The sequence below is a fragment of the Carcharodon carcharias genome, chromosome 10, assembly GCF_017639515.1.
Source record: "Carcharodon carcharias isolate sCarCar2 chromosome 10, sCarCar2.pri, whole genome shotgun sequence".
Lineage (NCBI taxonomy): Eukaryota > Metazoa > Chordata > Chondrichthyes > Lamniformes > Lamnidae > Carcharodon > Carcharodon carcharias.
The window spans coordinates 146317284-146330310 of NC_054476.1; the positions used below are offsets into that span (position 1 = coordinate 146317284).

Here is a 13027-nt window from a genome sequence, read left to right on the forward strand (position 1 = left end):
TCCTTATTTACCATTCTTAATTCCCCAGCCTCACTCTCTAAAGGACCAACACTCACTTTAGTTACTTTTGCTTTTTAAGTACCTGTAGAAACTCTGACCATCTGTTCTTATATTTCTAACTAGCTTTCTCTCACTCTAATTTCTCTCTCCTTTTTTTAGTCATTCTTTGCTGGTTCTTAAAATCTGTCCAATCTCTGACCTGTCACTAATCTTCGTAGAATTGTACACTTTTTCTTTCAATTTGATATTACCTTTAACTTCCTTAGTTATCCATGATACTGGAATGTATCTTTGCTGTTATGAAATAGCTCCTTAAATGTCGCTGCTACATCTCTACTGATCTATCCCTCAATCTAATTCTCCAGTCCACTTCCTCCAACTCTAGCCTCATACTCTTATAATTGATACTTTTTTAAGTTCAAAATATTAGCCTTAGACCTACTCTTCTCTCCCTCAAACTGAATGTGAAACTCAATCATGTCATTGCTGCCGAGGGGCTCCTTTTATCATGAGGTTATTAATTAATCCAGTCTCATTGCATATCACCAGGTCTTGTATACATTGTTCTCTCGTTAGCTTGATAACATGCTGCTCTAAGAAACTGTACCAAAAACTCTCTTATGAACCCATCTTCCAGGCTACCTTTGCCAATCTGATTCACCAATGTATGTGTCGATTAAAATCACCTATGATTATCGCTGTACCTTTCTCACAAGCCTGCATTATGTCTTACTGTATACCCCGCCCTATAGTGCAGTTACTGTTATGGGACCTATAAACTACTCCCACAAGTGACTTCTTACCTTTGCTATTTCTCATCTTTAACCAAACTGATTCTACATCTTGATATTTTGAAATAAGGTCTTTCTCAATATAGCACTAACGTCACCCTTAATTAACAGAGCTACCCTACCACCTTTTCCTAGCTTCCTCTCCTTCCAGAATGTCAAGTATTCTTGAATATTCAGGCCCCAGCATTGGTCACCTTGCAGCCATGTCTCTGTAATGGCTGTCAGATCATACATATTTATTTCTGTATGAACTGACAATTCATTCATTTTGTTATGAATGCTACTCGCATTTAGATACAGGGGCTTTAGTTCTGTCTTTTAATTATTTTTGTGATCTATCTGCTGGTGCACTCTTAAGTTTGTACGCTCTGTCCCTTCCTGACATGCTCTGATTATCATTGACCTTTCTTGTCTTGACCTTGCCCTTTAAGTTATCACATCTTCCCTCACTCTCTCCCTTGCCCATTATTTAGTTTTAGTCTTGGAACTTTACCGTAGAAAGTGTTAGAACATGCAAAGGAGAGGAGGGGAGAAACTATATGGGCAGTGAGTTAACTGCAGAAATAATGGGCCGTAACTTCCTCAGACTGGCAATCAGCGTCAGATTGCCACTCTGTACCCACTTACCTACACCAAATTTCTTCCATGCCTGCCTTGCCCGACCTTCCAACTCAGCCGCGTGAGGTCCCGGTAGCTCAGCTGTCTCCGAAGCCCAGCGACGCAGTCCAGCACCACCGAATTGAAGGAGGACACTCGCTCATTTTACAACACTAACTGCCATAAACAGGTAAGTTTAAAGGTCCGATTGAAATTGACATGACAGGGAGAAGGTAAGTGGATAGGATTGGGGGGGGGGGGGTATGGGTGTTTGGACATCAGGTGGGGATGAGAGGAGGGTTTTGGACATCAGGAGAGGTTGGGGGGGGTCAGACATTCGAGGGGTTGAGGGGTTGAGGGTGTCAACATCGGGAGGGGCTAGGGGGTCAGAGATCGGGAGGAGCTGGGGGGGATCAGACATTCGGGAGGTGTGGAGGGTCGGACATTCGGAAGGTGTGGGGGGATCAGACATTCGGGAGAGGGGGGGGGGGTCGGACATTCAGGAAGTGTGATCAGTCGGTCATTTGGGAGGTGTTGGGCGTCGGACATTCAGGGGTGTGGGAGGGGTCGGACATTCGGGAGGTTTGGGGGAGGGGTCGGACATTCGGTGGGGTGTGAGGAGGTCGGACATTCGGTGGGGTGTGAGGAGGTCGGACATTCGGGGGGGTGTGGGGGGGTCAGACATTCGGGTGGGTGTGGGGGGGGTCGGACATTCGGGAGGTGTGATGAGTCGGTCGTTCGGGAGCTGTTGGGGATCGGACATTCAGGGGGTGTGGGAGGGGACGGACATTCAGGGGGTGTGGGAGGGGACGGACATTCAGGGGGTGTGGGAGGGGAAGGACATTCGGGGGGATGTGGGAGTGGTCAGACGTTCAGGGGGGTGTGGGAGGGGTCGGACATTTGGTGGGGTGGGTGGTTGGACATTATGGGGGCTGAGTGGGCCAGACATGGGGAGGAGGTGGAGGGGTTGGAAATTTAAAGTGGCTGGGTCGGGGGTCAGAAATCAGGGGTTCGGGGTCTGGCCGGAACCCAATTGGTTGGTTGGGGGTCCAATTGGGTCAGAGGGACGAGGGCCTGCAGTGGGGTAGGGGGAGCTGTTAGGTGAGGAGTCCTGTGCTGGTGGGGGAATCCCATGGTCGGATGGTGGGTGGGGATTACCATGGGGGAGGTGGTTAATCAGGGGTGGGAAAGTCCCCTGGGGGTCAGTGGTGTTGAGGGAGTCCTGTGGGGGTATTGATCTGGGTCTTAACAATTATTACCCAGAATTTAAAAGAAGTTTTAATTCTAATTTTTTCCTTGGTAACTATTGGTGTAACCCTGTCGGAATCATCTGAAGTTTGCGTTTTAAATTGCATTTTTGGATGATTCCTAGTGCACGCAATTGCCCAGAGGAAGTGTGCACTTCTGGGCAATTGCCGTGCAAATGCTTACCTGTGAAGTTCCAGGAGGGATTTCCCAGCGCATCATTGGGGTAACTACCAATCCAATGCTGGGGAGCTCAGATGTTATGGCCCAATTTCTAATACAATTGCTGCAACAATCTGCTGCTCTAACTCATCCCCTCCCAATACAGTCAAACTTATAAAACCATTCCTCACATGTTATTGTGACTTGTTTAAAACATAAGTAGAAAAAAATAAAAGCTTAATATTAGTACTTTAGTACTTTACTAATTGTACTTTTCCTAAGTGTTTGAACAGTAGGATGATTAAAAACGGTGCTGATTATGAGAATCTGCGACAGAGATTTCTTTAGGTTTGTTTTCGACTCCTGACCGGGGTCACCTAAATTTAAACTCCTGCTGGCTCATTGCTGGAGGAGGCCATAAACAAGTGCTATCCCCCTCATATAGTTAAGAGGATTTATCTCATTTCATTTCTCATATTAAAGTTAGCAAACTTTGTGGTGTTCTATTATAGTGTTCTTGTTCCTAAGTGCCTGCTTCTTGTTACTAACCCTTACTCCTTTCCACACAATTGTTCTTAGTTATGACTCTTAAGTTTTGAACTTCGGAGATTTTCAGTACCGCAGCTGAGAAATATTGCTGATTATGCAGGATTGGAAAAAGCATTACAACTCTCGATGCAGGATTTTGCACTGTTTCAGAGAGATTTTTTTAAAACTCTTTCTAAAATCCTCACAGTCAGATAAATTAATTTAATAAAAATATGCAGACATTGCTGAAATTATAGAAAATTTGGAAGACAACACATTGAACCAATATCAATATCTTGCACCTTTGGAAGTCCCAGAATGAATTATAGAAGTGCTATATTCTCAAATTCCCATGATAGCAACTTCATTAGAGGCCAGTACTTCATACATAAATCATATTGTGTTGATGGCCCATACAGAAGATTTATTAACTTCAATGAATTGGCAGATACACTCATACATTGCTTGATCTCTAGCCCATTGTATGCAATAAATCCTGTCTGTACTGTTCATGATATTCCAAGTTTAGTTTTTGCCCTATTAAATCTGACAAAGTCTCTGCTTTAAACAATGACAGCATCTTTTAAAGGGAATTGCTAAAACTGCAACTGCGGTGAGGTCTTTGATTTCCAGGCTGTGCCCTGAAGCGTAATGTTGTCATCATTTGAGAAGAGAGTTTTAGAGCAGGATACTTGAGAGATGTGAAGATGTGTTTGACAGCTCTCACCGGAGGATTTAAAATATTTCTTAAACCAATGGCAAGTGAAAGTACAACTGTTCAAAGGGCCAGTGGTTTTGCCCAGTTTAACAAAGCTCACTTGGTCAATTATGCAGGTTAAGCCCAGTACATTGTGTGATGATTCAAGTCAACTCAACAAAAATCAAGATTTAAATGCAGCCTTTTACCAGAGCTTAATGGTGTCAGAATAAATTAAATTCAGTTTATTACATGGGATTGCAAGATCTTTACCACCATTGTCATGGAATCATTACAACACCATTCGGCCCAATAAGCCAACTTTAGGATCACGGTCAGTTCCTTTTCTTTTTTTTAAAGTAACTCTTGAAGGCTTTGCTTCCAATGTAAAACATGTAGTTTTTAGTGAGAGTGTAGTGAGAGTTGAGTTGTTTTAACTTAAATGCAGTTATACCATATAGCCCCTGTGCGCTAGCCACATTGTTCAGGGAAGTTGACAGCTCAAATGCAACTCTGAATGTAGGCCTATTATCAGGCAACTACTTAATGATGACTGGATAACTTAAACTTTATTCATTACATGAGCGTCCACAATCTTTAGCTGCATTGAAGGAGGTGCCTTTACCCAAAGAAAATGGCTGATTCTCCTTGACAAGCTAATGTTTGATATATATGGATGCTCTCTCAATCAAACATTGAACTCACCACTTGCATATCTGCTGATTAGCATCAGTTTAACAGGACCCTCTTTACCTAACTAGGCCATCTAGATAATGGAAAGTGAGGAAAACCATTAAGGAAGAAGCAAAGTGGAGTTCACTGTTATGAAGGGGTTCAACAGGATAGATGTGGATAAGATGTTTCCATTAGTGAGGAATTATAAAGCTAGGAACCATAAATATAAGATAGTCACTAATAAATACAATAGGAAAGTCAGGAGACATTTTTTTTGCTCAGGGACTGGTTAGACCGTGGAACTCGCTACCATAACAAGTGGTTGTAGTGAATAAAATAGTTGCATTTCAGGTGAAACTAGATAAACACATGGGCCTGAATTTTGCGCTCATCAGACGCGTGCGATCGGCGGGCCCAGAAACAGATGCAAAATGCACTTCCACCTGCGTTTGCCCCCCTACCACGATCTTATGCTGGCTGGTCAATTAACGGCCAGCCAGCGTGAAATGGGCCTGGAGAAAGGCTTAGCACTGCCGTTGGGAGCAGGAAGGGGGCAGGCACTGATGGTACTGTGGGCAAGCGCTTTGAAAGAGCTCTCTGAAGGCAGACAGCTGCCTCAGGGAGCTGCAGACCTGCAAGTAAGAAAATAAAGCCCAAAAATGCTGTAAAAAATGTCCATGCAGCACAATCAAGCACCGAAAAGCAGACCTCATAAAAAAACAGTCCTCAGATATTTCTTTTCTTTTTTAAATCCTAATGGAGATTTCATCCTGTCCTTGGATGAGGCACCATCAAAAATGTAAAGCCCGCCTGGCCGATTGGCTCATCTGCCAACTGTAAGATTGGATGGGCCACAGAAAATCTGTGACAATTGGGACGTTAATGGGCTTAATTGCCTCTTAATTGTTGGTGGGCGCATTCCGACTTTGGCGCGCACCCGATGAGCAAAATATTGCATGAGTGCACAATGACATTGGGACAGTCACCCAACGTCATCTCGCATGACTTCACACCCGTTCGGGTCAAGCACGCGCCCACGGGACTTAAAATTCTGGCCATGAGGAAGAAAGAAATTTTAAGAAAACTTGCATTTATATCACACTTTACACGACCACCAGATGTCTCAAAGTGCTTTACAGATAGTGAAGCAATTTTTGAAGTGTTGTAACATAGAAAACATGGTAGACAGTTTGCACACAGCAAGGTGATAATGACCAGATAATCTATTCTTTAGTGATGTTGATTAAAGGATAAATATCAGCCAGGGTACTGGGGGACATATTAATAGGGTGAAATGAAGAGGAGGCTTGTGTGGAGCTTAGGTGCCAGCATAGACCTGTTGGGCTGAATGGCCTGTTTCTGCATTGTACAATTATGAAATTCTATGTAATTTTGGGCACACGTGGCACAGAATCTTTTGCCCATTCATTTGAATTACCCCTCAGGATTTCCGATATTTGGTACCGGTGGACGTGCTTCCCTGTCTGTAGGAAATTACCCCAGAGCCCTCACCATTGAGGTTTACAGGGTAACAGTGCCGCTGCCACTGGAACCTCACCATTTGGAAATGTAATGTGATTTTAGACCTCATCAGTTTGTCACAAAGATAAACTTTTAAGGAGCATAACTTCACAATGAATTGTCAGAGCTGAGCATTTCGGAAAATGTCTGAAATATCCAGTGCTGCAAAACAGTTCATTTATCAGCTAAAACGTACAGCAGTGTACTTGGTAAAAGAATGATATTCAGTAGAAAGGGGGTTTCAGAACTTTTGCCATTGTACAATTTAACTATTGTACATTGTACATTGACTATATTTTCCCAGATATTTTGTGAAAGATGTAACAACATTCATGTGGTGTAATTCTCTAACATTAAATAATATTCACTCATGCAGTGTACCGGAGAAGGGCAGATTGGCCTAATTAAAAAATTGATTTACTCCAATTGCAAATGCCTCCAAAATGTATGCATATATAAAAATTGACAATCTGTATCTATATCAAAGTATATATCTGACTAATTTTGCTCAGTTCTCAACGCAATCTCTCGAGCACCCTTGGCCTTTCTATGCATGGCTGAGAGTTTCTGGGTCGGAAACCTGTAAGGATTCCATCGTTCCTTCAGAGGCTGGGGAATGGCTGTTGTTTTTCTTGAGTGCACTGATTAGCAACTTGTGAAGTGGAAGGTGATTTATCACAGCTGAGATTCACCCCAGGCTGAGCAGAAATCATGGCACAAATGAGCTCGTGATTTAAAAAAATAGGATCGCAATGCAGACAAATGTTGGAGAGGCAGTGCAGAGCAAATGAGGCTTTGGCATTCCCACTGCTCCTTTGAGCTTTATGTCAGGAGGTAGCAGTGGCCAAAGGAAATAATTCCCTCTCGTTGTTTATTTCTCATGGCACGTAGGAATCTGTCCTCTTGGGTGTTCTTCACTTTTACTTGTTACCACTTTCCTGCAGGGTCACAATTAACCCTAACAATCACCCAATATGTTGACTTTACTGCATCTGAAACCAGCATTAGCTACTGAACAATTGACCAGCAATTGATTTCAATTCTCAAGATGCATTTACATTCTGGCAAACAGATCACCCAAATAAGGAATGGGATCCTTGTTGGAAGTGAAACAAGTGTATATTTTTACAGCAAATAAGAGCACAGAAGTCACCAAGAAACAGAAGTGAAGAAGTTCACAGGAAAGGTTTGGAAAAACAGTCTTCCTGGTAATCCTCAGCTTTTCCATTACCTCTTTCTCAATGACAAATTCTCCTGGCATGTTTTTTTGGGAAAGATGTGGAATGCCAAAAGCAAATTCATCAAGAAACAATCCAGCAGAGTTTTGAAGAGTTGCTGAGATATTTCTGTATTATTGCTAAGAATAGATTTCACCTTATAGTTTCTCTATATCTTATAAATAGCAAGGTGGGTTATTACTCCCCCGCGGCTTCTGATAGCATGACTACTCATTCTCCCATCCCAAACTGATTCTTTTAGTCTCTTATGTAATCACATTTCCTTAAAGTTTATAATTTGTGCTAAGTGTGTAGACAAAACCATACTGCAGTATCAACAAGGGAAGTTTGAATTTGGCAGCAGATAGTATTCTTAAAACCGCAACAGCAAAACATTGACTGAGCAACCAAACCTCAAATATTGATTAAATATCAGATGAAAATAACATGGCTGAGAAGAGGATTTCAATTTTAGGCTGCTGATCTTCCATATTGGATGCTTAAGTGCTTGTTTCTAGACCATTGTGTTGGAACTATGTTGTTGCCTCATTTAATTTTTGAGGGATTTTTTGTGTTTCTGTCTAACTCTAGATGATTATAACAATGAATCTGTTAAGTAGCATAGGTAAAACAGTGATGACGAGGTACTGTGGACTGTGGGGACGATGGGCTGCAGGGATGATGGATGAACAAACTGTTCCATACCTAGCAAGAATTGATGATCATTTTGGTAAGCCTGATAGCCTGACCCAAGTTACAAGCTTTAACAAACTACAGTACTTTGATTGAAATGTAAGATCTTTCTTCACAAGAGTTTGGTGTAGTTGAAATCCAACCAGTGTAAATCCACAAAACAAGGCACCATCTGACTAATTTCAGTTCAGGAAACCATAATCGTAGTGGAAAATTGAATCATTGGGTGACATAGAAGAAGTTGAATGTATTGCTGTGCTTCTTGCTCTGTAACAAAAAGAAACAGGAGTGAAATTGCAAATCAAATGAAGGTTTCAGTATTTAGTCTGTATTGTGTTTTCAATCTTCAGTAGTAAAATTCCTCAGACTACAAAAGCATTGTTGATTGGCCTTGGGTTCTAGAAAACAGAAATAAAAATACTACTGCTTTCACAATGACTTTGGAAATCTGCTTTGGGCCTTTCTGAATTAGTTTGCAAACTTAGCAGCCATTTGTGGACAACTTTGTACTATGAGGACTGCAACAACTGAAAAATGGTTTGACTCTGGCCTCAGCTCATTCCTCAGATGACCAATGCAGCTCACAGAGAAGAGTCTTTCATCTCATTAGCTTGGTTGAACCTTGGTCTTGAGTTGACAGCATTGTCTGATGACCCACTGTACCTCCACTGTCCTGATTCCAATGCTTGGTAACAAAAAATGATATATTCTTTAAGTCTGTTGCATTCATCATACAAACTGTTGATGCCTGAGTCATGGGAGCCAACCACAATAACACACAGCCAGGGAGTAGCATCATACTCCTCAGTAATGCACCTCTGACCACTTCTCATTTTGTCTTACAAGGTACATATTGGGTAGGGCAAAGGGGTGGGAATATTTAACTCCCAAGTGGGAAGAAGTCGGAACACATGGTCCATCTTCCCCCCTCTTGAGGGCTGCGCTGGAGGGCCCCAGCCTGTTATACCGGCTAGACCTCAATTAACAAGCTATTGGTCCACTCACCACCCAAAATGGGGTTCCATCTGGGAGTTCCAGTCTTATTCAATATTCAATTAAATGGGCTCTGCTGTCTAATAGTATGTGACCTTTTATCTTATCTACAATTCTAATGAGGGTGGAGTTGGCCTTTTAAGAAGTTAAAATCACTGTAGGAATCATGTGATTTTTAGGGACATTGGTAGTGTTTTAGTCACATTGCATCATTGTCAACCACCCAGTAATTATCAGTAAATTTATAGCCGAATTAGGTAAATGTCACTTCACCACAGTAGCCTGGCTTCAGCTGTGCTTATGCTTTGCGTCAGTACAGTACTATCGGCACATTTCAGTGCAAACCCAACCAGCTGAGCCCAGGGCTCAACAAAATCCAGAGGCGTGCAAATATTCACTGAATAATACCTTTTGCTTCTGTTAATAGACAGACACTTAGTAATTGTTAATATGAGAAAACATTATTAAAAGATTTCAAATCAAAGAAAATACTGCACAAAATTATGGTCAGATTTGAATCTTGGCTGAATCTCTGTTGCTCACGCAATAAATTACCTAACGAGATCATTTTATTTCCACTTTTGCATCGCATTTTGGACATTGATGCTATTTGGCTGAAATGCATCCTCAAAACTACAGACCATTCCAGCTGATGGATTCATTTAGAAGGCCGGTGGAAAGGAGATGTATATCAAAAGTGGGCTTCAACTTGGCACTGTGTCCAAGCACTTAACAAAATGCCCTTCTAACAGTATGCACCCATGAGCATCCTACTGCAATCATTGTCTCATCCTGTTGTCACTTCAGTTTATATCAAACTGTATGCATATTAAAAAATTAGAATGCTTTCTACTACTGAGAGCATTCTGTATAAGTAGGGACACAGACGCTTAATCAACAATTATCATAGGTTCAAAATACCAAGACAGGTTAAGCTTCCAGCACTTAACCAAATCAACTCAGTAGTTTGAGTCCTAATAGTTAATACATTCATCCAGCCAGAACCTAAAGAAGCCAGACTAACTACAGGCGGCAAGAACCATCAACCCCAAAAATTATTTGAGGAATGTTTCATTTTACATGAATTGAATTATGTTTTAAGACACACTAACTGAGGGTTAAAGGAATGAGCTGATCTGTGCAAGAAGACCAGTATCTTCATATCTAGGACCTGGGGTCAGGTATATGCCAAATTAATGGAATAAACACTCCTCTTCACTAAAGCTATGAGGATACTGAGTGAAATAAATGTAGACACTCTCATCCATTTCCAAGCAGATCTAATTCCAGTATGCCCAACTGTTTGTAACTCTGCATTAAACGAGCAGTTTAATTCAGAGAAACTTGGTCTCTTTGGCATTGGGGAAATGGTAAAATGGCCCTATCTGAATCTGTATAATTAAGTGAATTGACAAGGCAAAATTATTAACGGTCACAGAGCAATTAGTATATGAAATAAGTCAGTTTTCACCTTTAATACTGCTTACATATAATTCCAACAATATGCTGGTCTCAGGGGAATAAAAGGTTTAATTTGACAGGTCAACTGAAAGAAGCAAGATGGGAATGTTAAAATTTGGTAAGAATAGGTTTAATTGGCCAAATATCCATTGCGGGAACTAAATGCTGAGATCAAAGGTAGTTACAGATATCATTCATTGGATTCATAATCAACAGGATGTAAGGCTTGGACATCTCAGCAGAAATGGTAGGAAGCTTCAGAGTAGATGGGGCAGAGCATGAAACAGGCATCTTAAATGGTCTCAGCACTTTCCTTCACATTTACGTATCACATTGTTTGTGATGAGTTCTAAATGTAGTGACAAATTCGTTGCCTCATTTATTGTGAGTCATAGCTTTGTGAGCTTTGCAGAAATTTAGAGTATGTAGTCTATGCAACACCAGATTTGGGACAATATTGTATCCTCTGGCATTGTTCCCATTGATAGTGTATAATTCATCCCAAGCACTTTTTGGGCAAAACAAAAATGTTAAGTTTCATTAAAATAAATAAAGATATAAACTTCTTATAACTGATGGAGAAGCATTTTGCTTGATTACAAAACAATTTGCTAGTTTTTTTTATTAGAGAGTGCTGTTTATTCAACCCATGTGGAAAAAACTGCAGTTTCAAAACCACTCCAGGACAACAACACGTAATCGACTGACATTTTCATAGAGTAAGGAAGTGTTGCACTATCAGATTTACTGCCCTTTAAATGAGATGTTGAAACTATACATTGTCTACCTATTCCAGTTGGTTCTGGTGAACTTTAAAATCCCACAAGTATCTTCATAGAGAAGCAAGGCATTCTCCAGGTGCCCTGGACAGTATTCCTTCATAGAACAGTATCACCAAAAAAAATTATGTGGTCATTAATCATATTGCTGTTTGTGGGATCTTGCTGCATAGGAAGTGGCTGCTGTGTTTGCCAAGGTAACAACAGTAACTACTTTAGAGTCATTGTAAGTAATGCATTCTGAAATGTGATAAGCTAAAAACTGTAGCTTTTGCTTGAAGCAAAGCCCTTTACATCATATTCCTCTACTATTGTTTGGGGAATATCTCACATTTGTCCTGATATTTTCTCACAGTAACTGCTGATGGTATAATTGCATGTGAATTAACAGATTGTTGGAGGTGAATTGCAAACCCTACAACCAATTCCAAACTATGCTTCCCACAGGAGCACAAACACAATCAGTGGCACCATAGCCTTTTATAATTCACCCACTGACTTATTTTGTGTAACACAAGTTACCATCTTACCTCACTCTCCATTTGTGAGGAATCACTGTCTAATTTTAGATTGTGCGCAAACTTGAAATGTGAGAGAAATAGCAACTTACTGTAAGCTATAAGTTGATAGTGGGGAGTAATGTTGATGTTCTAACATACAAAGCTGCCTTGTGCAATGTAATTTATGCCCAGGCCCACTTACATGGTAACATACACACCGAAGACTTTTAAAACCCAACGTTCATATCACTTAGTAATAAAACAGAAGAGAAAACATTAGTCCCAAACATTATTGTAAATTAAACTGTGACTGGTGTTTTGGGACAGGCTTGATGGACCAGCTGGTCTTTTCCTGACCATCTATACTGCATATTTGTAGAGAACAGACAGACATAGGTACTGATAAAGGACAAGTCCAGGCAAAGATGTACTTCTTCATGCAAAGAGTTTAAGTACCTGGAATGATCTCTGAGGAGAGTAGTGGGAGTAAAAACTCTGGAATAACTCAAGAGAGATAGATTTTGTGATGGAGACGGGCTAAATGGTCTCCCTTACCTTTGTGAATTATCTCTGCTTATTTTCTATTCTTTTCAATGATATTATTGTTTTGCATTCTGGCTCTATTTCCTTCACTGAGTTTATTAAGGATACAAAATATTTTGCTTTGTGCCTGTACGCTAAGCCACTGATGGAGGCCAATCACAGAAAGGGAAGGAGAACATCAGTTGATCAGCTGCAAAGCTGTTTTGACAGAGTGCCAGGTACACGCTGACACCCTCAGAAAAAGTTGCCTTACCACAAATGGTATCTAAAAAAAAATGATAGTCAGAGATCTACTATACTGAATTATAATATGATTTTAAAAATACTTACTACCCATCGATCAGTTGGTAGAATTCTTGCCCCCAGTCAGAAAGTTGTGGGTCAAGTGCCACACCAGAGACCTGAACACACAATGTGGGTTGACACTCAGTGCAGTACTGAGTGAGTGTTGCACTGTCAGAGGTGCCATGTTTCAGATGAAATGTTAAAACGAGGCCCCACCTACACTCTCAGATAGGTATAAAAGATCCAATAACTATTATTCGAAAAAGAGCAGGGAAATTCTTCTGGTATCCTGGCTAATAATCATCTCTCAATCAACAGCAGTAAGACAGATTCTTTGATC

The 13027-nt window shown here is 40.9% G+C and overlaps 1 protein-coding gene and 2 long non-coding RNA genes across 7 annotated transcripts in view; 1 reads left to right on the plus strand and 2 right to left on the minus strand.

Moving 5' to 3' along the window:
* Positions 1-1526, minus strand: part of LOC121283103 — a 43844-nt gene extending 42318 nt beyond the window's left edge. Inside the window, exon 1 of the long non-coding RNA XR_005944190.1 lies at positions 1419-1526. This is a non-coding gene — a long non-coding RNA (uncharacterized LOC121283103). The remainder of the gene's footprint in view (positions 1-1418) is intronic.
* bcas3 (BCAS3 microtubule associated cell migration factor) overlaps positions 1-13027 on the plus strand; it is a 1011809-nt gene that overhangs the window by 657867 nt on the left and 340915 nt on the right. The window lies entirely within an intron of this gene.
* LOC121283102 overlaps positions 7633-13027 on the minus strand; it is a 79356-nt gene continuing 73961 nt past the window's right edge. The window contains exon 4 of the long non-coding RNA XR_005944189.1: positions 7633-8393. This is a non-coding gene — a long non-coding RNA (uncharacterized LOC121283102). The remainder of the gene's footprint in view (positions 8394-13027) is intronic.